This window comes from Arachis hypogaea, chromosome 18, assembly GCF_003086295.3.
Source record: "Arachis hypogaea cultivar Tifrunner chromosome 18, arahy.Tifrunner.gnm2.J5K5, whole genome shotgun sequence".
Taxonomy (NCBI): domain Eukaryota; kingdom Viridiplantae; phylum Streptophyta; class Magnoliopsida; order Fabales; family Fabaceae; genus Arachis; species Arachis hypogaea.
The window spans coordinates 18,745,149-18,759,658 of NC_092053.1; the positions used below are offsets into that span (position 1 = coordinate 18,745,149).

The window sequence follows — 14,510 nt, forward strand, 5'->3', positions numbered from 1 at the left end:
CAGAACCATGCTCTGTTCTGGCGTTGAACGCCAGCCAGATGCTTCTTACTGGCATTTAAACGCCAGTAAGGTCTTCCTCCAGGGTGTGATTTTTCTTCTGCTATTTTTGATTTCGTTCTCAATTTTTTTATTTATTTTGTGACTCCACATGATCATGTACCTATAAAGACATATAACTAATAAAAATATAATTAAATAAAAATTAGATTGCCTCCCAACAAGCGCTTCTTTAATGTCAATAGCTTGACAGTGGGCTCTCATGGAGCCTCACAGATGTTCAGAGCATTGTTGAGACTTCCCAACACCAAACTTAGAGTTTGGATATGGGAGTTCAACACCAAACTTAGAGTTTGGTTGTGGCCTCCCAACACCAAACTTAGAGTTTGACTGTGGGGGCTCTGGTTGACTCTGTTTTGAGAGAAGCTTTTTATGCTTCCTCTCCATGTTTACAGAAGGATAACCTTGAGTTGTAAACACAAGGGAGTCCTCATTCAATTGAAGGACTAGTTCACCTCTGTTAACATCAATCACAGCTCTTGCTGTGGCTAGGAAGGGTCTTCCAAGGATAATGGATTCATCATCATTCTTCCCAGTATCAAGGATTATGAAATCAGCAGGGATGTAAAGGCCTTCAACCTTTACTAACACGTCCTCTACTTGTCTATAAGCCTGTTTTCTTGAATTGTCTGCCATCTCTAATGAGATTTTAGCAGCTTGCACCCCAAAGATTCCCAGTTTCTCTATTACAGAGAGGGGCATGAGGTTTATCCCTGAACCAAGGTCACACAGAGCCTTTTCAAAGATCATGTTGCCTATGGTACAAGGTATTATGAACTTTCCAGGATCCTGTTTCTTCTGAGGTAATGTCAGTTGATCCAGATCACTTAGTTCATTGGTGAACAAGGGAGGTTCATCTTCCCAAGCCTCAATACCAAATAACTTAGCATTCAACTTCATGATTGCACCAAGAAACTTGGCAGCTTGCTCTTCAGTAACATCCTCATTCTCTTCAGAAGAGGAATACTCATCAAAGCTCATGAATGGCATAAGGAGGTTCAATGGAATCTCTATGGTCTCTAGATGAGTCTCAGATTCCTTTGGTTCCTCAGAGGGAAACTCCTTATTGATCACTGGACGTCCCAGGAGGTCTTCCTCACTGGGATTCACGTCCTCAACCTCCCTTATAGGTTCGGCCATGGTGGTTATGTCAATGACCTTGCACTCTCCTTTTGGATTTTCTTCTGTATTGCTTGGGAGAGTATTAGGAGGGGTTTCAGTGATCCTTTTACTCAGCTGGCCCACTTGTGCTTCCAAATTTCTAATGGAAGACCTTGTTTCATTCATAAAACTTACAGTGGCCTTGGACAGATCAGAGACTAAGTTTGCTAAATTAGAGGTATTTTGTTCAGAGTTCTCTATTTGTTGCTGAGTGGATGATGGAAAAGGCTTGCTGTTGCTAAACCTGTATCTTCCACCATTATTAAAGCCTTGTTGAGGCTTTTGTTGATCCTTCCATGAGAGATTTGGTTTATTTCTCCATGATGGATTATAGGTGTTTCCATAAGGTTCACCTAAGTAGTTTACCTCTGCCATTGCAGGGTTCTCAGGATCATAAGCTTCTTCTTCAGAAGATGCCTCTTGAGTACTGTTGGATGCAGCTTGCATTCCATTCAGACTCTGAGAAATCATATTGACTTGCTGAGTCAATATTTTATTCTGAGCCAATATGGCATTCAGAGTATCAATTTCAAGAACTCCCTTCTTCATAGGCGTCCCATTACTCACAGGATTCCTCTCAGAAGTGTACATGAACTGGTTATTAGCAACCATGTCAATGAGTTCTTGAGCTTCTGCAGGCATTTTCTTTAAGTGAATGGATCCACCTGCAGAAGTATCCAATGACATCTTAGCTAATTCAGACAGACCATCATAGAATATATCCAGGATGGTCCATTCCGAAAGCATGTCAGAAGGACACTTTTTGGTCAGTTCCTTGTATCTCTCCCAGGCTTCATAGAGGGATTCACCTTCTTTCTGTCTGAAGGTTTGAACATCCACTCTAAGCTTACTCAGCTTTTGAGGAGGAAAGAACTTGGCTAAGAAAGCCGTGACCAGCTTATCCTAAGAGTTCAGGCTATCTTTGGGTTGAGAGTCCAACCACACTCTAGCTCTGTCTCTTACAGCAAAAGGGAAAAGCATGAGCCTGTAGACTTCAGGATCTACTCCATTAGTCTTAACAGTATCACAGATCTGCAAAAATTCAGTTAAGAACTGAAAAGGATCTTCAGATGGAAGTCCATGAAACTTGCAGTTCTGCTGCATCAGAGAAACTAATTGAGGTTTCAGCTCAAAGTTGTTTGCTCCAATGGTAGGGATGGAGATGCTTCTTCCATGTAAATTGGAATTAGGTGCAGTAAAGTCACCAAGCATCCTCCTTGCATTATTATTATTTTCGGCTGCCATCTCCTCTTCTTGTTCGAAAATTTCTGAAAGGTGCTTGCTGGATTGTTGTAATTTAGCTTCTCTTAGTTTCCTCTTCAGAGTCCTTTCAGGTTCTGGATCTGCTTCAACAAGAATATTCTTGTCCTTGCTCCTGCTCATATGAAAAAGAGGGAACAGAAAAACAATAATAATAGGGATCCTTTTTACCACAGTATAGAGGTCCCTGTGTGAGTATAAGAAAAGAAGAAGAAAAGAATGTAATGTAAGGAAAGAAACACAAGGGTGAGGAGAGCAGAGATGTGAGATGAAGAGAAGTGTTAGTAGATGAATAAATAAATAGAAGGAGATGAGAGAGAAAGGAAATTTTCGAAAATTATTTTTGAAAAAGAGTTAGTGATTTTCGAAAATAGTTTTTGAAAAAGGTTAGTAATTTTCGAAAATTAAAATCAAAAATTAAAATAATTAGTTAATTAAAAAGAAATTTTGAAAAAGAGGGAAGATATTTTCGAAAATTAGAGAGAGAAAGTTAGTTAGGTAGTTTTGAAAAAGATAAGAAACAAACAAAAAGTTAGTTAGTTAGTTGAGACAAATTTGAAAATCAATTTTGAAAAGATAAGAAGATAAGAAGTTAGAAAGGATATTTTGAAATCAAATTTTTGAAAAAGATAAGATAAAGAGATATTTTTGAAAAGATATGATTGAAATTAGTTTTGAAAAAGATTTGATTTTTAAAATCACAATTAATGACTTGATTCACAAGAAATCACAAGATATGATTCTAGAACTTAAAGTTTGAATCTTTCTTAGCAAGCAAGTAACAAACTTGAAATTTTTGAATCAAAACATTAATTGATGATGTTATTTTCGAAAATTAGGAGATAAAGATAAGAAAAAGATTTTTGAAAAATATTTTTAAAATTTTCGAAAATAAATAAGAAAAATGAAAAAAATTTGATTTTTGAAAAAGATAAGATTTTGAAAAATTCAACTCAAATTTTCAAAATTTATGAGTGAAAAAGGGAAAGATATTTTTTTTATTTTTGAATTTTTAATGATGAGAGGGAAAAAACATGAAAAAGACTCAATGCATGAAAATTTTGGATCAAAACAATGAATGCATGCAAGAATGCTATGAATGTCAAGATGAACACCAAGAACACTTTGAATGTCATGATGAACATCAAGACTTATTTTTGAAAATTTTTATATGCAAAGAAAACATGCAAGACACCAAACTCAGAAATCTTTCATGTTTAGACACTATGAATGCAAAAATGCACATGAAAAACAAGAAAAGATGCAAAACAAGAAAACATCAAGATCAAACAAGAAGACTTACCAAGAACAACTTGAAGATCATGAAGAACACCATGAATGCATGAATTTTTCGAAAAATGCAAGATGAACATGCAATTGACACCAAACTTAAAATCTGAATCAAGACTCAAACAAGAAATATATTTTTTTTATTTTTATGATTTTATGATTTTTTTTTGTATTTTCTTTTAATTTTTTTTCGAAAATCATTTAGAAAAAGAAAAATAAGGATTCCAAAATTTTTAATATGAATTCCAGGAATCTTATGCTCTTTAGTCTAAAGCTCCAATCAAAGGGTCAGGCATGGCTTAATAGCCAGCCAAGCTTTAGTATGTAACTCAGACATGACACGCCAGACATTCCCTACCCAGAAGAATTAGACATGGCTTTACAGCCAGCCAGGCTTCAACATGCTTCATGAAACACTAGAATTCATTCTTAAAAATTCTGAAGAAAAATATATTTTTTGAAAACATTTTTATTTTAAAATTTTTTTTTCTTTTTAAAATTTTTTTTCGAAAACAAAGGAGAAAACTTTTGAAAGATTTTTGAAAAATTTTTGAAAACTTTTTGAAAATAAAATAAGAAGAAAATTACCCAATCTGAGCAACATGATGAACCGTCAGTTGTCCAAACTCGAACAATCCCCGGCAACGGCGCCAAAAACTTGGTGCACGAAATTGTGATCTCAGGCAACGGCGCCAGAAACTCTGTACGCACGTCTTAATAAATCATTTTTCATTCACAACTTCGATACAACTAACCAGCAAGTGCACTGGGTCGTCCAAGTAATAAACCTTACGTGAGTAAGGGTCGATCCCACGGAGATTGTTGGTATGAAGCAAGCTATGGTCACCTTGTAAATCTCAGTCAGGCGGATATCAAAAGGTTATGGAGTTTTCGAAATTAAATAATAAGTAAACATAAAATAAGGATAGAAACACTTATGTAATTCATTGGTGAGAATTTCAGATAAGCGTATAGAGATGCTTTCGTTCCTCTGAATCTCTGCTTTCCCGCTGTCTTCATCCAATCAGTCTTACTCCTTTCTACGGCTGGCTTTATGTAAGGACATCACCGTTGTCAATGGCTACTTTTTATCCTCTCTGGAAAATGGTCCGATGCGCTGTCACTGCATGGCTAATCGTCTGGAGGCATCACCCTTGTCAATGGCTGCATCCTATCCTCTTGTGAAAATGGTCCAAATTCTCTGTCACAGCACGGCTAATCATCTGAGGTTCTCGATCATACTGGAATAGGATTCACCCTCCTTTTGCGTCTGTCACTACGCCCAGCACTCGCGAGTTTGAAGTTCGTCACAGTCATTCAATCCCAGAGTCCTACTCGGAATACCACAGACAAGGTTTAGACTTTCAGGACTCTCATGAATGCCGCCATCAATCTAGCTTATACCACGAAGATTCTGATTAAGAGATCCAAGAGATACTCATTCAATCTAAGGTGGAACGGAAGTGGTTGTCAGGCACTCGTTCGTGGGGGAATGATGATGATTGTCACGTTCATCACATTCAGGTTGAAGTGCGAATGAATATCTTAGAAGCGGAATAAGTTGAATTGAATAGAAAAATAGTAGTACTTTGCATTAATCTTTGAGGAACAGCAGAGCTCCACACCTTAATCGATGGAGTGTAAAAACTCTACCGTTGAAAATACATAAGTGAAAGGTCCAGGCATGGCCGAATGGCCAGCCCTCAAAACATGATCAAAGATGATCCGAAGATGATCCAAAGATGCTAATACAATAGTAAAAAGTCCTATTTATACTAAACTAGTTACTAGGGTTTACAGAAGTAAATAATTGATGCATAAATCCACTTCTGGGGCCCACTTGATGTGTGCTTGGGCTGAGCTTGAATGTTACACGTGTAGGTCAATCTTGAAGTTGAACGCCAGTTTGTAATGTATTTTTGGCGTTCAACTCTGGCTTGTGACGTGTTTCTGGCGTTTAACTCCAGACAGCAGCGTAGAACTGGCGTTCAACGCCCTTTTACGTCGTCTAAACTCGGCCAAAGTATGGACTATTATATATTGCTGGAAAACTCTGGATGTATACTTTCCAACGCAATTGGAAGCGCGCCATTTTGAGTTCTGTAGCTCCAGAAAATCTACTTTGAGTGCAGGGAGGTCAGAATCCAACATCATCAGTAGTCCTTCTTCAACCTCTGAATCTGATTTTTGCTCAAGTCCCTCAATTTCAGCCAGAAAATACCTGAAATCATAGAAAAACACACAAACTCATAGTAAAGTCCAGAAATGTTTATTTAACATAAAAACTAATGAAAATATCCCTAAAAGTAACTAGATTCTACTAAAAACGTACTAAAAACAGTGCCAAAAAGCGTATAAATTATTCACTCATCAATCACCCACCAGATTTGATAATAAATTATTTTGTGGGGATCGTGGTTATTTACTGCCCACGTGTGTGCTATTTTCCAATTGAAAACGTCTGTGGGGATCGAGGTGGTTTACCGCCCACCAGGTGAGGATCGTGGTACTGTACCGCTCACCAGTTTTTAAGAGGACGATGTCTGGGTTAGCTACCAGACATGTCGGGTTGACTATATAACCAACAGATGAGACTCATCAGCCATAGGGCAAGCATACATCATATGCATATGTGTGTTTTGCTTGATTGTGCATTAATTGGGCTTGCCTATGTGATTACTATGCTTACCTGCTATATTTGCTACCTGCTGTATCTGTATCCTACTTGTGTTTGCTTTGTCTGCATTGCTTGTCTGTGCGCTAGAGTTTTGGAGGATTGGAGGAAGGTGAAAATTAGGGCTTAAGTTAGAAATGAATTAGAAATAAGAACCTTAGATAAACTACCCCATTTATGGTTCTCCATTTATAAACTTTAAGATTTAAATCTGAGTGTTGAAGTTCTAGGATCGCCTCTGGCTTTTCCGGGACCTTATCAATTATGTATGTGGGCACCATTACCATGCTGAGAACTTTCGGTTCTCATTCATATCTATGTTTTCGTTTTCAGATGTAGGTCGAGATGTGCCTCGGTGAGCATCTGGAGGTTTCTCTGGCAAGCGAAGTTGGGAAGTTATATTTTGGGGTTGTCTATTATGTATTTTCTGTTTATAGATTCTCCTATGTATATATATAGATAATGATGTTTAATCTAGGCTTTCTGAAGAATTAGGTGTTTTCTTTATGCATATTGGGTTATCTTGGGATATATACTTATGCTTATACATGAATTTATACTCCGGCCAGCCTTAGCTTCGCAGGTTGCATCCGGAGCTTGATATTCTGTATTTTGGCACTCAACTCTTTGTATATACTCACGTCTTACTCTTATCTTTTCTCCGGTTTTATGTTTATGAGTGTAATGCGCTTTTCTTTTTGTAGTTTTTGCTTAAACCTTTCTTTAAGGCTCCTAGTTACAAATTTCTTCAACTATATCTACATATATATTTTATTCTTAGAGGTCGTAATACCTCACCACCTCTGTTTTATAACTTAAGCGTAAAGCTCTGTATGGTAAGGTGTTATATTATGGTATCAGAGCAGTTGGTTCCTGTAGAGCCTGAGGGTTGGACTGACTACGCTTCTGGGCATACTTTGGGTGTCTGTACATGCCAAACTAGGTTATCTAACTAATAAATATGGCATGAATATTCATGAGCATGCATTTGGGACTTTGAAGCACTAGATTTATGATATTGAGATTGATCACCTTGATATCACTTGTTTGGTATGAAAAGGAACCAGATGGCGACTCGTGGACGCGGTCGCAGGTGAGGCAGAGGTAGAATAGGTACTGCGGACCCTAAAACGATGGGAAATGACCCTGTGAACTTTATGGCTGCCCTGGAAAACATGGTTACGGCTATGCAGGCGACAGCCGAAGCACTAGAGAATCAAGCTGGAAATGGGAACAACGCTAATGGGGTTAACGGGCCAATGACGGTTGCAAATTTTCTTAAGATACATCCACCGATCTTCGGAGGAACCACGAACCCCATTGAGGCTGACAACTGGTTTCAAGCAATCGAGTAGGCTGTACAAGCACAACAAGTCCCTGAAGATCAACGTGTTGAGTTTGTAACTTATCAGTTAGTGGGTGAAGCCCAGTATTGGTGGCAAGGGACACGACGCCTTCTGCAGCATGGTGATGCTACTATACCCTGGGATGTATTCTGAACTGAGTTTTACAAGAAATACTTCCTTAACTCGGTCAGAACGGGTAAGGAGCTTGAACTGCTACAATTGAAACAGGGTCAAATGTCAGTCGCTGAATACACGAACAAGTTTGAGGAATGTCAAAAGTTGACACATGAACTATTTTCTGAAGCACACATAAGCGAACCTTCGATTCACCTTAAAGTTGCTAAGATATATCACGAAAGATGAAGTAGCGGTGCATGTAACTCAGCATTTGATAGGTTATAGGAAAGACTATTCCTTTGAAGCTCAAGTGTCCTAGGCCCCAAATCAAAAGCCAAGACAACGGAGAAAAACTAAGTGAATTCAAGTTTGGATTTTTGATTGAGTAAAGCCTACAGAAAAGTTATGCGGACCGGTGGAGAAAACCTAGATAGTTTAAGCAAAGAAGTTATGCATTTTTCGAGGTTGTTTCAATAGACTAGAATCGAGGGATAATCAAGACTAAGGGGATGACATCGAGGTGTATTGAGCTGTTTAAAGTACTAAGATGGATTGGTGGGTGGCAACGTATCAAATAGTTTTGCTACCGTATTAGTTCAATTGGAAGAAGATTTTACATTTTAAGTACTTCTAGTTAGAACTGACGATGCCAGTGTTGAGCGACTACATGGAAGAGTAGTACCATTAGTAAAGGTTTCTTGGAGTTGAGCTGGATTTGAGAAACACACTTGGGAGCTTGACATCTGGAATGAGAAGTGACTACCCACACCTCTCTTCAGGTTTTTGAATATGAATTTTGAGGGCAAACTTCTTATTTAGGTGGGTAGGATGTAAAACCTGCAAAATTAATAAATAATTAGTCAATAAATTAAGTATTATTTAGAAAAATTAGAAAATTAAATTTTATAGTTTAATGAAGTAGAGATAATTAAAATATAAATTTTGACACTAATTTTAAAGATTTTGACCCAAGATTCGGCCGAACGGGCCAAATCGATCGAACCGAGCACAAACCGGGCCCAAGGCCACTCAATTTATTAAAATAACAAAGCTTCACCTCATATTCTTCCATCCCTTTTTGAAGAATGCAGCAACACTCAAGGAGGAATAGAGAAATAGAAACGAAACCCTCCTCCAAAAATTCAATTCCACGTAACTTTCAATCCGGAGCTCCAATTGACGAGCCGTCAGCAGCCACGCGTTCGTATCGAAATTCTCTACAAAATTCACATATCAATTTGGTAAGAATCTAGTAATTTCTTACTCAACCACTCTTCCCAAATTTCGAAATTTAAGATTTTGAGTTTTGATAGATTATGTGATTTTGATATTCTAAGGTTGAGTTAGCTTCAGAAAATATTGGATTTTGTTCATTTTAGCCATGGGTAAGGTAAGGAGCTCCTATTTCTTGGTGAATTTCTAATTTAATAAACTCTATGTTGATTATAGTTATATTGTATGAAATAGATTGTGTTCTTGTTGATTCGGAGTTCAATTGGGCAGTTTGGAACAAAATGCGGGTGACTAAGCTTGAGAAATTGACATTTGGAAGCTTGGAGCTTGTGATAGGAGAGGTTTTGGAGGTATTTCGAGTTTAGGAAGGAATCAACCAAGGTATAGTTTTGCTTTCTCATAGATAATATATAATGTTTTGTGAAATCATAGGCTAGATGACCATAGGATAGGTCGAAAATGTGGGAATATGTTAATGCTAGTAATCTTGATGGAAATATGAAATTATATTGCGAATGAGTTGATGAATGATGATTTTTTTGAGTAGGTTGTAGGAATTGTGTTAATTAATGTTGTTGATGGGAGTTGATGAATGATTATTGATGAATGTGAGTATTGATAATGGAAGATTGAGGATTGGTTGAGTTATGTATATATGTGTTTGTTGAATAATGAATGAATTAAGAGTTGAAAATGATTTTGATATTAGAATTGGTTTGGCTTATTGGAAATTATTTGAAAAGGGTTTGAAAGGTGGTTTGGTTGGGACCTGAGAAGGATGGCAAAGTCTGAATTTTAAAGGAGATGCTGTCAAAATTTTATAAAAATTGGAGATTTAGTTTGAAGTATTATTTAGAGAAGTATGGATAAAAAAATTATATTATTTGACTTTGATTTATAAAGAAAAGAAATGCATTATGTTTTAGAACTTGATTTATTAAGAAAAGTATTATGTTTTGAGTTTTACTTAGTTAAGAAGAGAATTATATCTTGAGTGTGAATTATTGATGAACGGAATGGGAGGTGTGATGATGATAATTGTTGAATGAATTAAATAATGAAGAGAATGAATTTGATATGAAATTGTTTTGTGGGGATCGTGGTTATTTATTACCACCAGATTTGATAAGAAATTGTTTTGTGGGGATCGTGGTTATTTACCGCCCACGTGTGTGCTGTTTTCCAATTCAAAACGTCTGTGGGGATCGAAATGGTTTACCACCTATAGATGGTGGGGATCGAGGTGGTTTACCGCCCACCAGGTGAGGATCGTGGTACTGTACCCCACACTTAAACAATAGCATGTCCTCATGCTAAATCCAAGATAAAGAGTAAGGTAAGGTTGAAGTGGTGGAATCTCATGCAATGCAATCTATTCTAAATGCAACTACCTAAATGCATTATGCAATTCTAATTATTTTTATTCACTTGTATATAAAGCTTACATGTAGTCAAATTAATTCACATTCTCAAGGAATCATATATGCATAGCCAAACCTTAGATAATGATAAAGCGCTTTTACAACTGAGATGGGAAAGAAAAATATTTTACAGACTTGCAAGATAATTAATAATTTAAGCACAGATATATGTTGATGAGCTATTGAACCCTCACTGGATTTTGTGTTTACTCTCTAGTCACTCAGTGTTTATTGGGTTAATCACTCTATTCTTCTTTTTATTCTTACTTTCTATAACTTTGTTCTTCATCTAACCAATCAACAATTATAGAATACAGGCATACAAAAATCATGAGGTCTTTAATTAAGGTTGTAATGGGGTCAAGGTAAAGGTAAGGGTATATGTATAAGGCTAAGTGAGCTAATTTAAGTGAATCCTTGATTAGTCTAAGATCTCACCTAACATACATATTTTGTAAAGCAAAGCTTCTTTACCTGTTTTCCCATATTTTTCCCACTTTTTATGTTACATGCTCATATTTAATTTTTGTTTATTTTTATCCCATGTGCATTGCTTTTTTCATTTGGGGAATTCTTTTGTATCCCCTTTATTCAAATACTAAAACTTTTTTTTAATGCACATGGTAATTCAATTATTTTAATTTCACATGAGCATACTTCCCAAAAATTTTTATTTTGAATTATTTTATTCTTTTCAACTTTCTACCCTTTGTTTTTATCATCCCTGTTCCCAATAGGTTCCCCAACTTACACAACACACAATTTCTATCTTAAGCTAACCAAGGATTCAACTTGGGATTTTTATTTTGTTTTTCTGCTTAAGGCTAGTAATGTGGTTATAAAACAAGAGGGGTTTTTAAAGGCTCAAGGGGGCTAACAAGGGTGATGTAAAAGGTAGGCTAATTTGGAAATAGTGAGCTATAATCAAACAATGGCCTCAATCACTTTCTTGGTATGTATCTAGATTCTATAATCGGACATACAGATTAAAACAAAATAAAGAACACCAGAATAAATAAGAAGGGTGGACCACACAGAAATAAAAATTATGGTTTGAATGTAACCATACAATTAAGCTCAAAACTCACAGGCTGTGTATTCTCTAACTCAAAAATCATATATCAGTTATGTATGTCATGCAAGTAAAATTAAGAGTTCCCATTATTCTCAATGTAAATCTTAAGGTGGCTTTGAAGTTCTAGTGTTTCTCCTTGATGAAATGTTGTTAACTAACTAACATGTAATGCTATATACACAAGGTGTGTGGATTGTTTCTATTATGTTCAAGTCTCTAGTTTACTTCCTTTTATATTTTCAATTTAAACTAAGCTATCTTATGCTAAAAAGGGTAAATTATACTAATTAATCCACAATTTCTATAACTAATAAGTTAGAATTACAACTAAACTAAATGGCTAAAATATAAACTAAAGTGCATCATGCAGAAATAGAGTAAAAATACATGAAAATAGCAATGTATAAGTACTGAGAAAATAAAAATAAAAAAATAAAAGAGAAAAATACAGAAAAAGTAGCAAAATAAAGTAAAAAGAGTCTGTAGTGGTTCACCAAAAAATACGCCAAAGATGGCGACCTCTCCACACTTAAAACGAAGCATCGTTCTTGATGCTCACTCAAGCAGGGTGTGAAGGGGTGTCATCACTGGAAGGATGGGTAGCTGGAGTCTCTGTGGTGGTGATCTGAGGATCTGCCTGCTGCAGAGGAGGTGCGGACTGAATAGGGACCTCTGGGTCTGCAACCTGAATCTGATGTGGGGCCTCCTGATGTGAAGCAGCCTGCTCTGTGCCTGCCTGTGCAGCCTTTCTCTGTGAATGGGTCTTTGCCTCGTGATCATCCGCCTCCTCCTCAAATGGCTCTGATGGTGTGTCAGGCTCGGAGGGGATATCGCCAGATCGTATCATCAGCTTCAGGTGCTCATAGCGTCGCTTGCTGCGCTCAACTCTCTCATATCGGCGCCGGTTGCGGCGCTCCATCTGGTCTAGCTGTCGAAATAGGCGGTGCACTAGGTGATAAACTGGCTCTGAGGCAGGTGGAGGTGCAGTGGTAGTAGCAGGGGTAGCTGTAGAGGATGAGGGGCCGGCAGATGGTGTGGCTGTCTCATCAGTAGGAGTGAGGAATGGAGGTCTGTAGCCCAAAGCCAGAAAGTTCCTGCTGTGAGGAATGATTTTCTTGAATTCTGCAGCAGGTGGCTTCTCGTCAGCATCCTCCCAAGGCATGTCAGCTCGACGGCCAAGCTGTGTAATCAAATATGGAAAGGGGAGAGTGCCTCGGACGTAGACCCTGGCCATGTAGTACCGGATAAAGTGTGGCAGGTACAGGTCCTTACCCTCCATCACACACCATAAGAGGGTGATCATAGCGGCAGGTAGCTCCGTCTCGTGAGTACTCGGCATAATAAAGTTGCTAAGGATCTGATGCCATAGCCGAGCCTCATCGTTCAAGTATGCCCGCTTGATCCCCTTAGGCATGGTGGTGTTCTGACCCATGATCCATGGAACGGTCGGGTCAAGGTCTATCCTGGTCTTGACGGCATCCTAGTCAAATTTTATGAAGCGCATGTCCTCCTCAGCCTTTTGATATCCATCTGGCTGATCGGATTTAGGCAGAAGCTTCAGAACATCCTCTATAGCCTCTTCAGTAACCAGAATCTGCTTCCCTCTTAAGTTTACTGCATCTAGGAAAGTTTTGAAGTAATTGCAGTAGAATTCCCTTACCCAAGATGCATTAACCTCAGTCAGGTTTCTTGATGAGCGGATAATTTATACGCTTTTTGGCATTATTTTTAGTATGTTTTCAGTGTAATTTAGTTAGTTTTTATTATATTTCTATTAGTTTTTAAATGAAAAATCACAATTCTGGACTTTACTATGAGTTTGTGTGTTTTTCTGTAATTTCAGGTGTTTTTCTGGCTGAAATTAAGGGAGCTAAGCAAAAATCTGATTCAGGCTGAAAAAGGACTGCTGATGCTGTTGGATTCTGACCTCCTTGCACTCGGAATAGATTTTTTGGAGCTACAGGAGTCCAATTGGCACGCTCTTAATTGCATTGGAAAGTAGACATTCAGGGCTTTCCAGAAATATATAATAGTCTATACTTTGCTCAAGGATAGATGACATAAACTGGTGTTCAACGCCAGTTCCATGTTGCAGTCTGGCGTCAAACGCCAGAAACAGGTTACAAATGGGAGTTGAACGCCAGAAACAGGTTACAACCTGGCGTTTAACTCCAGAAACAGCCTAGGCACGTGAGAAGCTTAAGTCTCAGCCCCAGCACACACCAAGTGGGCCCCAGAAGTGGATTTTTGCACCATCTATCATAGTTTATTCATTTTCTATAAACCTAGGTTACTAGTTTAGTATTTAAACAACTTTTAGAGGTCTATTTCACACCTCATGACATTTTTAGATCTGAACTTTATACTCTTTGACGGCATGAGTCTCTAAACTCCATTGTTGGGGGTGAGGAGCTCTGCTGTGTCTCAATGAATTAATGCAAGTATTTTTGTTTTCCATTCAAACACGCTTGTTTCTATCTAAGATGTTCATTCGCACTTCAATATGATGAACGTGATGATCCGTGACACTCATCACCATTCTCAATCTATGAACGCGTGTCTGACAACCACTCCCGTTCTACCTTCGATTGAATGAATGTCTCTTGGATTCCTTAATCAGAATCTTCGTGGTATAAGCTAGAATCCATTGGCAGCATTCTTGAGAATCCAGAAAGTCTAAACCTTGTCTGTGGTATTCCGAGTAGGATTCAGGGATTGAATGACTGTGACGAGATTCAAACTCACAAAGGTTGGGCGTAGTGACAGACGCAAAAGGACCAACGGATCCTATTCCAGCATGAGTGAGAACCGACAGATGATTAGCCGGGCGGTGACAGCGCACCTGGACCATTTTCACTGAGAGGACGGATGGTAGC

General features: G+C 37.8%; 1 non-coding gene across 1 annotated transcript; it reads left to right on the forward strand.

The window, feature by feature from the left end:
• The first annotated feature begins 1,959 nt into the window (after nucleotides 1-1,959).
• LOC112774719 (small nucleolar RNA R71) lies at nucleotides 1,960-2,067 on the forward strand. The gene has a single exon (XR_003189185.1). It is a non-coding gene; the product is annotated as a small nucleolar RNA R71 (small nucleolar RNA).
• Nucleotides 2,068-14,510: the final 12,443 nt, after the last annotated feature.